This window comes from Hyla sarda, chromosome 8 (assembly GCF_029499605.1).
Source record: "Hyla sarda isolate aHylSar1 chromosome 8, aHylSar1.hap1, whole genome shotgun sequence".
Lineage (NCBI taxonomy): Eukaryota > Metazoa > Chordata > Amphibia > Anura > Hylidae > Hyla > Hyla sarda.
In genome coordinates, this window is record NC_079196.1 from 16171078 (window position 1) to 16181661 (window position 10584).

Below are 10584 nucleotides of genomic sequence, written 5' to 3' on the forward strand. Positions count from 1 at the left end.
TATGATGACATCACGGAGAATGTATCCTATCAATTCCCTAGAATATGATGACATCACTGAGAATGTATCCTATCAATTCCCTAGCATATCATGACATCACTGAGAATGTTTCCTATCAGTTCCCTAGAATATGATGACATCACTGAGAATGTTTCCTATCAGTTCCCTAGAATATGATGACATCACTGAGAATGTATCCAATCAATTCCCTGGAATATGATGACATCACTGAGAATGTTTCCTATCAGTTCCCTAGAATATGATGACATCACTCAGAATGTTTCCTATCAATTCCCTAGAATATCATGACATCACTCAGAATGTTTCCTATCAATTCCCTAGAATATGATGACATCACTGAGAATGTATACTATCAATTCCCTAGAATATGATGACATCACTGAGAATGTATCCTATCAGTTCCCTAGAATATGATGACATCACTGAGAATGTATCCTATCAGTTCCCTAGAATATGATGACATCACTGAGAATGTATCCTATCAATTCCCTAGAATATGATGACATCACTGAGAATGTTTCCTATCAGTTCCCTAGAATATGATGACATCACTGAGAATGTATCCAATCAATTCCCTGGAATATGATGACATCACTGAGAATGTTTCCTATCAGTTCCCTAGAATATGATGACATCACTGAGAATGTTTCCTATCAATTCCCTAGAATGTGATGACATCACTCAGAATGTTTCCTATCAATTCCCTAGAATATGATGACATCACTGAGAATGTATCCAATCAATTCCCTAGAATATGATGACATCACTGAGAATGTATCCTACCAGTTCCCTGGAATATGATGACATCACTGAGAATGTATACTATCAATTCCCTAGAATACGATGACATCACTGAGAATGTATCCTATCAATTCCCTGGAATATGATGACATCACTGAGAATGTATCCAATCAATTCCCTAGAATATGATGACATCACTGAGAATGTATCCTATCAGTTCCCTAGAATATGATGACATCACTGAGAATGTATACTATCAATTCCCTAGAATACGATGACATCACTGAGAATGTATCCTATCAATTCCCTGGAATACGATGTAGTAGAAGAGAATTCTGTTGTGGGGCACATCATAGAATCTATAGGGCGATTTTGTCGTGTAGCCGGTATTTAGTTGTATCATAAGATTCCATGGGAACCTGTTACTCACAGTGAATACAAACAACACACAACGTATGTAAACTGCAGAAACACTAACACATCATCAGAAAACAAGCAGCGTATGTATTCTATCCACAGGATGTACAAACACAAGGCGCAATACAAACAGCCGGGGAGTCACACTACAGGAGGGAACACACCCAAATTCTACTGGGAAACACCACGGAATGGGGAGGGCGGTGGAGAATCCTGAAGGTGCAGGATACAAGAATTGGCAAAGTCACAAGACTCCTCCCGATGGTGCAGAAGATATATATATATAACTTCTGATGTCTGCTGGGGCTTAGTTCCCAACAGTAAAAGTTATGCCATATCTAACAAGCTGATAGGTGAGGGTTAAATTAGCAAGAGGACCCCCTCCCCCCCCCCCCCCACCACCACCACCAATCCTGACAATGCAGGAGAAAAACTGGCACCTAAATGAACAAAGCAGCAACTCACATGCTCAGCCACCGATCAATTCATTCTCTATGGGGCTTCAGTACTGAGCTTGGTAATGCCTGGAAGCCCCATAGAGAGTGAATGGACCGCTGGCCGCACATGTGCACTGCACTCTATCCCTCCGGAGGACAAATTTTCCTCCATTGTTGGGAACAATGGGCGAACCCCAACCGCTCATGTGTCCTGTTGCTGGGACCCCCAACGATTAACTTTAACATGAAAGGCCGGTTTCCCAAGTGGCTGTCCAGCTGTTGCAAAACTGCAATAATATACCTTATTTAATTATTAATTTAATTATTCATTATAAACATAATGGTGATGCTAGATACTAGAGGAGTGCTGCAGAAAAAAGAAAAGAACACTAGAGGAGTGCTGCAGAAAAAAGAAAAGAACACTAGAAGAGTGCTGCAGAAACAAGAACACTAGAGGAGTGCTGCAGAAACAAGAACACTAGAGGAGTGCTGCAGAAACAAGAACACTAGAGGAGTGCTGCAGAAACAAGAACACTAGAGGAGTGCTGCAGAAACAAGAACACTAGAGGAGTGCTGCAGAAACAAGAACACTAGAGGAGCGTTGCAGGAACAAGAACACTAGTGGAGCGCTGCAGAAAAAAGAACAATAGAAGAGTGCTGCAGAAACAAGAACAATAGAAGAGTGCTGCAGAAACAAGAACACTAGAGGAGTGCTGCAGAAACAAGAACACTAGAGGAGTGCTGCAGAAACAAGAACACTAGAGGAGTGCTGCAGAAACAAGAACACTAGAGGAGCGTTGCAGGAACAAGAACACTAGAGGAGTGCTGCAGAAACAAGAACACTAGAGGAGCACTGCAGGAACATGAACACTAGAGGAGTGCTGCAGAAACAAGAACACTAGAGGAGTGCTGCAGAAACAAAAACACTAGAGGAGTGCTGCAGAAACAAGAACACTAGAGGAGCCTTGCAGGAACAAGAACACTAGAGGAGCACTGCAGAAAAAAGAACAATAGAAGAGTGCTTCAGAAACAAGAACACTAGAGGACTGCTGCAGGAACAAGAACACTAGAGGAGTGTTGCAGAAACAAGAACAGTGGAGGGGTGACAGCACATTTTACACTCGATATTAGAGTTTATACATTTTCTTTATGTACCATCAATATACCTTATTTAATTGTTATTTTAATTATTCATTATTGAACATAATTGTGATGCTAGATACTAGAGGAGCACTGCAGAAACAAGAACACTAGAGGAGTGCTGCAGAAACTAGAACACTAGAGGAGCGCTGCAGAATAAAAGAACACTAGAGGAGTGCTGCCGAAACAAAAACACTAGAGGAGCGCCGCAGAAACAAGAACACAAGAAGAGCGCTGCAGGAAGAAGAACACTAGAGGAGTGTTGCAAGAACACTGGAGGAGTGCTGCAGAAACAAAAACACTAGAGGAGCGCTGCAGGAACAAGATCATGAGAGGAGCGCTGCAGGAACAAGAACACTAGAGGAGCGCTGCAGAAACAAGAACACAAGAGGAGTGCTGCAAGAAAAGGAACACTAGTGGAGGGGTGCAGGAATAGGTTTGGTAGATAAGTGTTGTAGGAACAGGAACACTAGAAGAGTGCTGAGTGAACATGTGTGAATAGGCAAGTGTTGCAGGAATAGGGAGTAATAGAGGGGTGCTGAAAAACAATGGGGAACAGGCATAGCAGAGTAGTACAGCAATAATTGGGTAAGTAGAGGAATACTTAAGTATCATGAATAGCAAGTTTTTAGAACATGGGACAGCAGAGCGTGCAGGAAGAGTGCTGCAGGAAGAACGGGAAGTAGCAGGAAGTGTTGCAGGAACAGGGGGTAATGGAGGAGTGCTGAATGACCAGTTAAGAACAGGGCAAGCAGAGGAGTGCTGAATGACCAGTTAAGAACAGGGCAAGCAGAGGAGTGCTGAGTGACTAGTTAACAGGGCAAGCAGAGGAGTGCTGCAAGAATTGGGAGAAGAGTGCTAACGGAAGATAGGTAGGCATATTGCAGGAACTGGGATACTACAGGAGTGTTACAAGAATAGGAGAAGAACATGCAGGAGCACAGAAAAGTGGGGTTTTAGAGAAGTTCTGCAGGAGCAGGGAGTTGTAGTAGAGGATTGTATTGGGATCCCATGGGTCACATAAATACTGCGGGCAGTATTAAGCATGTTGCAAGCGGTCACACACTATGCCTGCATGTCCTGCAAATCCCCCGCGCTCCCAAACCACAGAGCAGTCAGTATACCCCGGCCCTCTGTTTTTTATATTTCCCAGTAAAAACAGCCCTGTCACTTTCACTAAAATTAATTTCACCCGACGTCCAGTGCTCGGTGCCTCATTGGGAGGAGTTGGACACTAGAATGATGACTAGACATCCTCTATTATCATGCTGTGTGCAATGACTAGACATCCTCTAGTGTCATGCTGTGTGCAGCCTCTAGTGTCATACTGTGTGCAGCCTCTAGTGTCATGCTGTGTGCAGCCTCTAGTGGCCGGTCAGGTTCACCCTAAAGATAAGGAGGAATTCAAAATTCACGCAACTCAAGGACCAGCTATACTACATGCACCATGCTTGACTGTACTCCATATACTGCAAAGATAATGGCATGCCATGTGTACTATATTTACTCCTGTATAATACTAAAGGATGCAACTATATACTGTCTGACTCAAGTCAATAGTGCCCAACAGTGCCCTGTGCATACATAATAGCATGTATTTAACTGCATGACTTATCTATAGCACCTAAGGGTGCAGATATGCCATTCAGAAGCATAGTAAAGCTAGGTAAGAATGTCTCACCTAGCTTTCCCAGGCTCCTGAATTGCATATCTGCTTTGTAGAGAAACCAGATGGCCAACATTACTAGCCTAAATTTTTTGAAGTAGCAGGTGGAGTTGAACACACATGTAGTGGGCGACAGCAGTAATGGTCAGCAGTGCAGCAGAATCAATAGGAAGAAGAGAAGTGCTGCAGGAAAGGGAACAGTGAAGCTGACCTGCAGGAACAGGGCCATTGGGAACAGTGAAGCAGAGCAGCAGGAACAGTGTCATAGGGAACAGTGAAGCGGAGCTGCAGGAACAGAAACGGGGCCATAGGAAACAGTGAAGCCGAGCTGCAGGAACAGTGTCATAGGAAACAGTGAAGCCGAGCTGCAGGAACAGGGCCATAGGGAATAGTAAAGCTGAGCTGCAGGAACAGGGCTATAGGGAACAGTGAAGCTGAGCAGTAGGAATAGGGCCATAGGGAATAGTAAAGCTGAGCTGCAGGAACAGGGCCATAGGGAACAGTGAAGCCGAGCTGCAGAAACGGGGCCTTAGGGAACAGTGAAGCCGAGCTGCAGGAACAGGTCCATAGGGAACAGTGAAGCCGAGCTGGAGAAACGGGGCCTTAGGGAACAGTGAAGCCGAGCTGCAGGAACAGGTCCATAGGGAACAGTGAAGCCGAGCTGCAGGAACAGGGCCTTAGGGAACAGTGAAGCCGAGCTGCAGGAACAGGGCCTTAGGGAACAGTGAAGCCGAGCTGCAGGAACGGGGCCTTAGGGAACAGTGAAGCCGAGCTGCAGGAACAGGGCCATAGGGAATAGCTGCTGAAATGGGAAAGATGAGGAGATCTGCAACAGCGGAGGCCACAAGGAGGAAGAGTATTCAAGACCTCTGAAATGACACCTGATGTGGAGGATGGAAGTTAATGTGGAACAAAAGAAACAGGAAAACTAGCCTCAGCTTTTTAAACAATGGGGAGTCCTATTGTCCTAATACATAGTTCTAACATTTACTCAGCCCGGGCTATAAAAGCTCAGCCAATATGTACACAAAGCAGATGTCATCTAAACCCAACCGGACCTGGCTCACACTGTCCATCCCATACAGTATGTCCTCTACTATTTCACAGGAAACATCCATTGGATGAGGCAGCGGCGCCGACTAGTGGAAAAATGATGACTGTTCAACTAATAGCAAATACAATAGACAAATAGACTGAAGAAAAACCTGGGAGGAAAAAATAGATGTGATGGGAAGAGGCAGAAAACAGTACAGGTTATATACAGGACAGCGGAGGGGAAAGTATACAGGGAAGATATGGGGGATCAGAGGAATATACATGATATATGGGGGATCAGAGGAATATATATGAGTTATGGGGGATCAAAGGAATATACATGAGATATGGGGGATCAGAGGAATATACATGATATATGGGGGATCAGAGGAATATACATGAGATATGGGGATCAGAGGAATATACATGATATATGGGGGATCAGAGGAATATACATGATATATGGGGGAATCAGAGGAATATACATGATATATGGGGGATCAGAGGAATATACATGAGATATGGGGGATCAGAGGAATATACATGATATATGGGGGAATCAGAGGAATATACATGATATATGGGGTATCAGAGGAATATACATGAGATATGGGGGATCAGGGGAATATACATGATATATGGGGGATCAGAGGTATATACATGATATATGGGAGATCAGAGGAATATACATGATATATGGGGGATCAGAGGAATATACATGATATATGGGGGATCAGAGGAATATACATGAGATATGGGGGATCAGAGGAATATACATGAGCTATGGGGGATCAGAGGAATATACATGAGATATGGGGGATCAGAGGAATATACATGATATATGGGGGATCAGAGGAATATACATGATATATGGGGGATCAGAGGAATATACATGAGATATGGGGGATCAGAGGAATATACATGATATATGGGGATCAGAGGAATATACATGATATATGGGGATCAGGGGAATATACATGATATATGGGGATCAGAGGAATATACATGAGTTATGGGGGATCAGAGGAATATACATGATATATGGGGATCAGAGGAATATACATGAGATATGGGGGATCAGAGGAATATACATGATATATGGGGGATCAGAGGAATATACATGAGTTATGGAGATCAGAGGAATATACATGAGATATGGGGGTCAGAGAAATATACATGATATATGGGGGATCAGAGGAATATACATGATATATGGGGATCAGAGGAATATACATGATATATGGGGGATCAGAGGAATATACATGATATATGGGGGATCAGAGGAATATACATGATATATGGGGGATCAGAGGAATATACATGAGATATGGGGGATCAGAGGAATATACATGAGATATGGGGGATCAGAGGAATATACATGAGATATGGGGGATCAGAGGAATATACATGATATATGGGGGATCAGAGGAATATACATGATATATGGGGGATCAGGGGAATATACATGAGATATGGGGATCAGAGGAATATACATGAGTTATGGGGGATCAGAGGAATATACATGATATATGGGGGATCAGGGGAATATACATGAGATATGGGGATCAGAGGAATATACATGATATATGGGGGATCAGAGGAATATACATGATATATGGGGGATCAGAGGAATATACATGAGATATGGGGGATCAGAGGAATATACATGAGATATGGGGGATCAGAGGAATATACATGAGATATGGGGGATCAGGGGAATATACATGATATATGGGGGATCAGGGGAATATACATGAGATATGGGGGATCAGAGGAATATACAAGAGATTTTTTTTTTTTTTTTAAGAGCCGAGGAACGTGCTCTCGAATCACCCAAAGTGTAAGAAAAAGTGCAAACGTGTTACACCAAAAAAACTTGCACAAAGGATGTGGTCTATCGCAAGCCCTTCTCCGACAGGAGAGAGACCCTTCAACAAACCTTACCCTTCGCCTCTGGACCAAAAGGTACCTGCGAGGTTCCAGGTTCGATGTCCCTTTTCGCCGAAGCTACTAAGGGGCACAAATGCTCCCGGCTACTAAGGGGCACAAATGCTCCCGGCATTAGTCAAGGTATCTGCCCGCAGAGCCGATAATGGTTGGTACCCTGCCAAAGCAGGAGGACCCGGGGTGTTTGCAGGGAGGTGCGGAACCTAATGGCCACACACACCTGGCCTAGACCACCAGGAGGGACACCCAGAAGGGCTACCGCATCCTAACAATCCTGTGAACACACAACACGCAAAAAGTGACACAGCGAGACAAAAAAAAAAAAATAAGTGAATGTGTGCAGATATACTGCCCGGACATCCGGCCGGATCTATAAACATTTCTCTGATCTTAGCCAGAAGGCCGGGAATCAAGAGGTGAGTGCCACAAGGTGAAGAGATCATGGTGCCAGTGCTTCCACTCAGTGAGCCTATCCTCTCAGTGAGTTTCGGCACCTCAGGGTCACCACTCCCCGAGGCACAAAACTACCTCGGCTCTAGACCCTCTCAGCCTCATGGCGAGACCCGGAGGGAACAGGTCACGTCGGGGCAGCCGTCGAACTGATTCCTCAGAACCAGACCCGGAAAGCCCTGGTACACCTGTCCCCTCCATACAGCACCCGTCCCCACCAACTCCACACCGGCGTAGTCTGCCACCGGTGCATTGCCGTGGAATGAGATTTGCCATAGAATGAGATGGTCCGCCTCCATCACATCCTATTGGCTCTCTCTTGTCACGTGACATATTTAAACGTCACGCATCGATGCGCACAGCAGTGTCAGTTTGGCTATCACAGGGAGAGGATCTCCTCTCGCTGTGATAGCTGAAGCTGTACGGAGCTCTCATGGCCTCTGTGGCCAGACAGAAGTTCACACATGTACGCAGCTCATACGGCTGCCTCATATACATTTACTGTTGATCCACAGCGCTATCGGGATCCCGATGCCCGATGGCGCTGTCATCAGTGTGCGTCCCCGCGAGGGCCCCACGCCCGCAGCTCTACTCCCCGTCCCCCGCAGCTCTACTCCCCGTCCTCCGCCCCCGCAGCTATACTCCCCGTCCCGTTAACGCTCAGGGAGCGGGGAACAGAAAGTAGAGCATCGGGCGCAGGTTAAGTTATTCGCGTAGTGCTGCGCATGCGCAGTACTACTTTACCTGCGCCCGATGCTCTACTTTCTGTTCCCCGCTCCCTGAGCGTTAACGGGACGGGGAGTAGAGCTGCGGGGGACGGGGAGTACAGCTGCGGGCGTGGGGCGCTCGCGGGGACGCACACTGATGACAGCACCATCGGGCGTAGGAATCCCCATAGCGCTGTGGATCGCTCCCTGAGCGTTCACAGGGGACAGGGAGTAGAGCTGCGGGGGACGGGGAGTAGAGCTGCGGGGGACGGGGAGTAGAGCTGCGGGGGACGGGGAGTAGAGCTGCGGGGGACGGGGAGTAGTAGAGCTGCGGGGGACGGGGAGTAGAGCTGCGGGGGGCGGGGGAAGGGGAGTAGAGCTGCGGGCGTGGGGCGCTCGCGGGGACGCACACTGATGACAGCGCCATCGGGCATAGGGATCCCGATAGCGCTGTGGATCAACAGTACATGTAATAATAGAGTAAGTGTATATGAGGCAGCCGTATGAGCTGCGTACATGTGTGAACTTCTGTCAGGCCACAGAGGCCATGAGAGCTCCGTGCAGCTTCAGCTATCACAGGGAGAGGAGACCCTCTCCCTGTAATAGCCAAACTGACACTACTGCGCGCATCGATGCGTGACGTTTAAATATGTCACGTGACAAGAGTGAGCCAATAGGATGTGATGGAGGCGGACCATCTCATTCTATGGCAAATCTCATTCTATGGCAATGCACCGGCATGAAACTGATAAGAACAGATACTACACTTGATCTTAGCCAAAAGGCCGAGAAGCGATATACATGAGATATGGTGGATCAAAGGAATATACATGATATATGGGGTTCAGGGGAATACACATGAGATATGGGGGATCAGAGGAATATACATGAGATATGGGGATCAGAGGAATATACATGATATATGGGGGATCAGAGGAATATACATGATATATGGGGATCAGAGGAATATACATGAGATATGGGGGATCAGAGGAATATACATGAGATATGGGGATCAGAGGAATATACATGATATATGGGGGATCAGAGGAATATACATGATATATGGGGGATCAGAGGAATATACATGATATATGGGGGGATGAGAGGAATATACATGACATATGGGGGATCAGAGGAATATACATGACATATGGGGGATGAGAGGAATATACATGATATATGAGGGATCAGAGTAATATACATGACATATGGGGGATCAGAGGAATATACATGAGATATGGGGGGATCAGAGGAATATACATGACATATGGGGGATGAGAGGAATATACATGACATATGGGGGATCAGAGGAATATACATGATATATGGGGGATGAGAGGAATATACATGATATATGGGGATCAGAGGAATATACATGATATATGGGGGATCAGAGGAATATACATGATATATGGGGGATGAGAGGAATATACATGATATATGGGGGATGAGAGGAATATACATGATATATGGGGATCAGAGGAATATACATGATATATGGGGGATCAGAGGAATATACATGATATATGGGGGATCAGAGGAATATACATGAGATATGGGGGATCAGAGGAATATACATGAGATATGGGGGATCAGAGGAATATACATGATATATGGGGGATCAGAGGAATATACATGAGATATGGGGGATCAGAGGAATATATATGAGATATGAGGGATCAGAGGAATATACATGATATATGGGGGATCAGAGGAATATACATGATATATGGGGATCAGAGGAATATACATGAGTTATGGGGGATCAGAGGAATATACATGAGATATGGGGATCAGAGGAATATACATGAGATATGGGGGATCAGAGGAATATACATGAGATATGGGGGATCAGAGGAATATACATGAGATATGGGGGATCAGAGGAATATACATGATATATGGGGGATCAGAGGAATATACATGAGATATGGGGGATCAGAGGAATATACATGAGATATGGGGATCAGAGGAATATACATGAGATATGGGGATCAGAGGAATATACATGATATATGGG

General features: G+C 45.4%; 1 pseudogene; it reads right to left on the reverse strand.

The window, feature by feature from the left end:
• Positions 1-9234: 9234 nt before the first annotated feature.
• LOC130289965 (U2 spliceosomal RNA) lies at positions 9235-9358 on the reverse strand (annotated as a pseudogene).
• Between the last annotated feature and the right edge of the window lie 1226 nt (positions 9359-10584).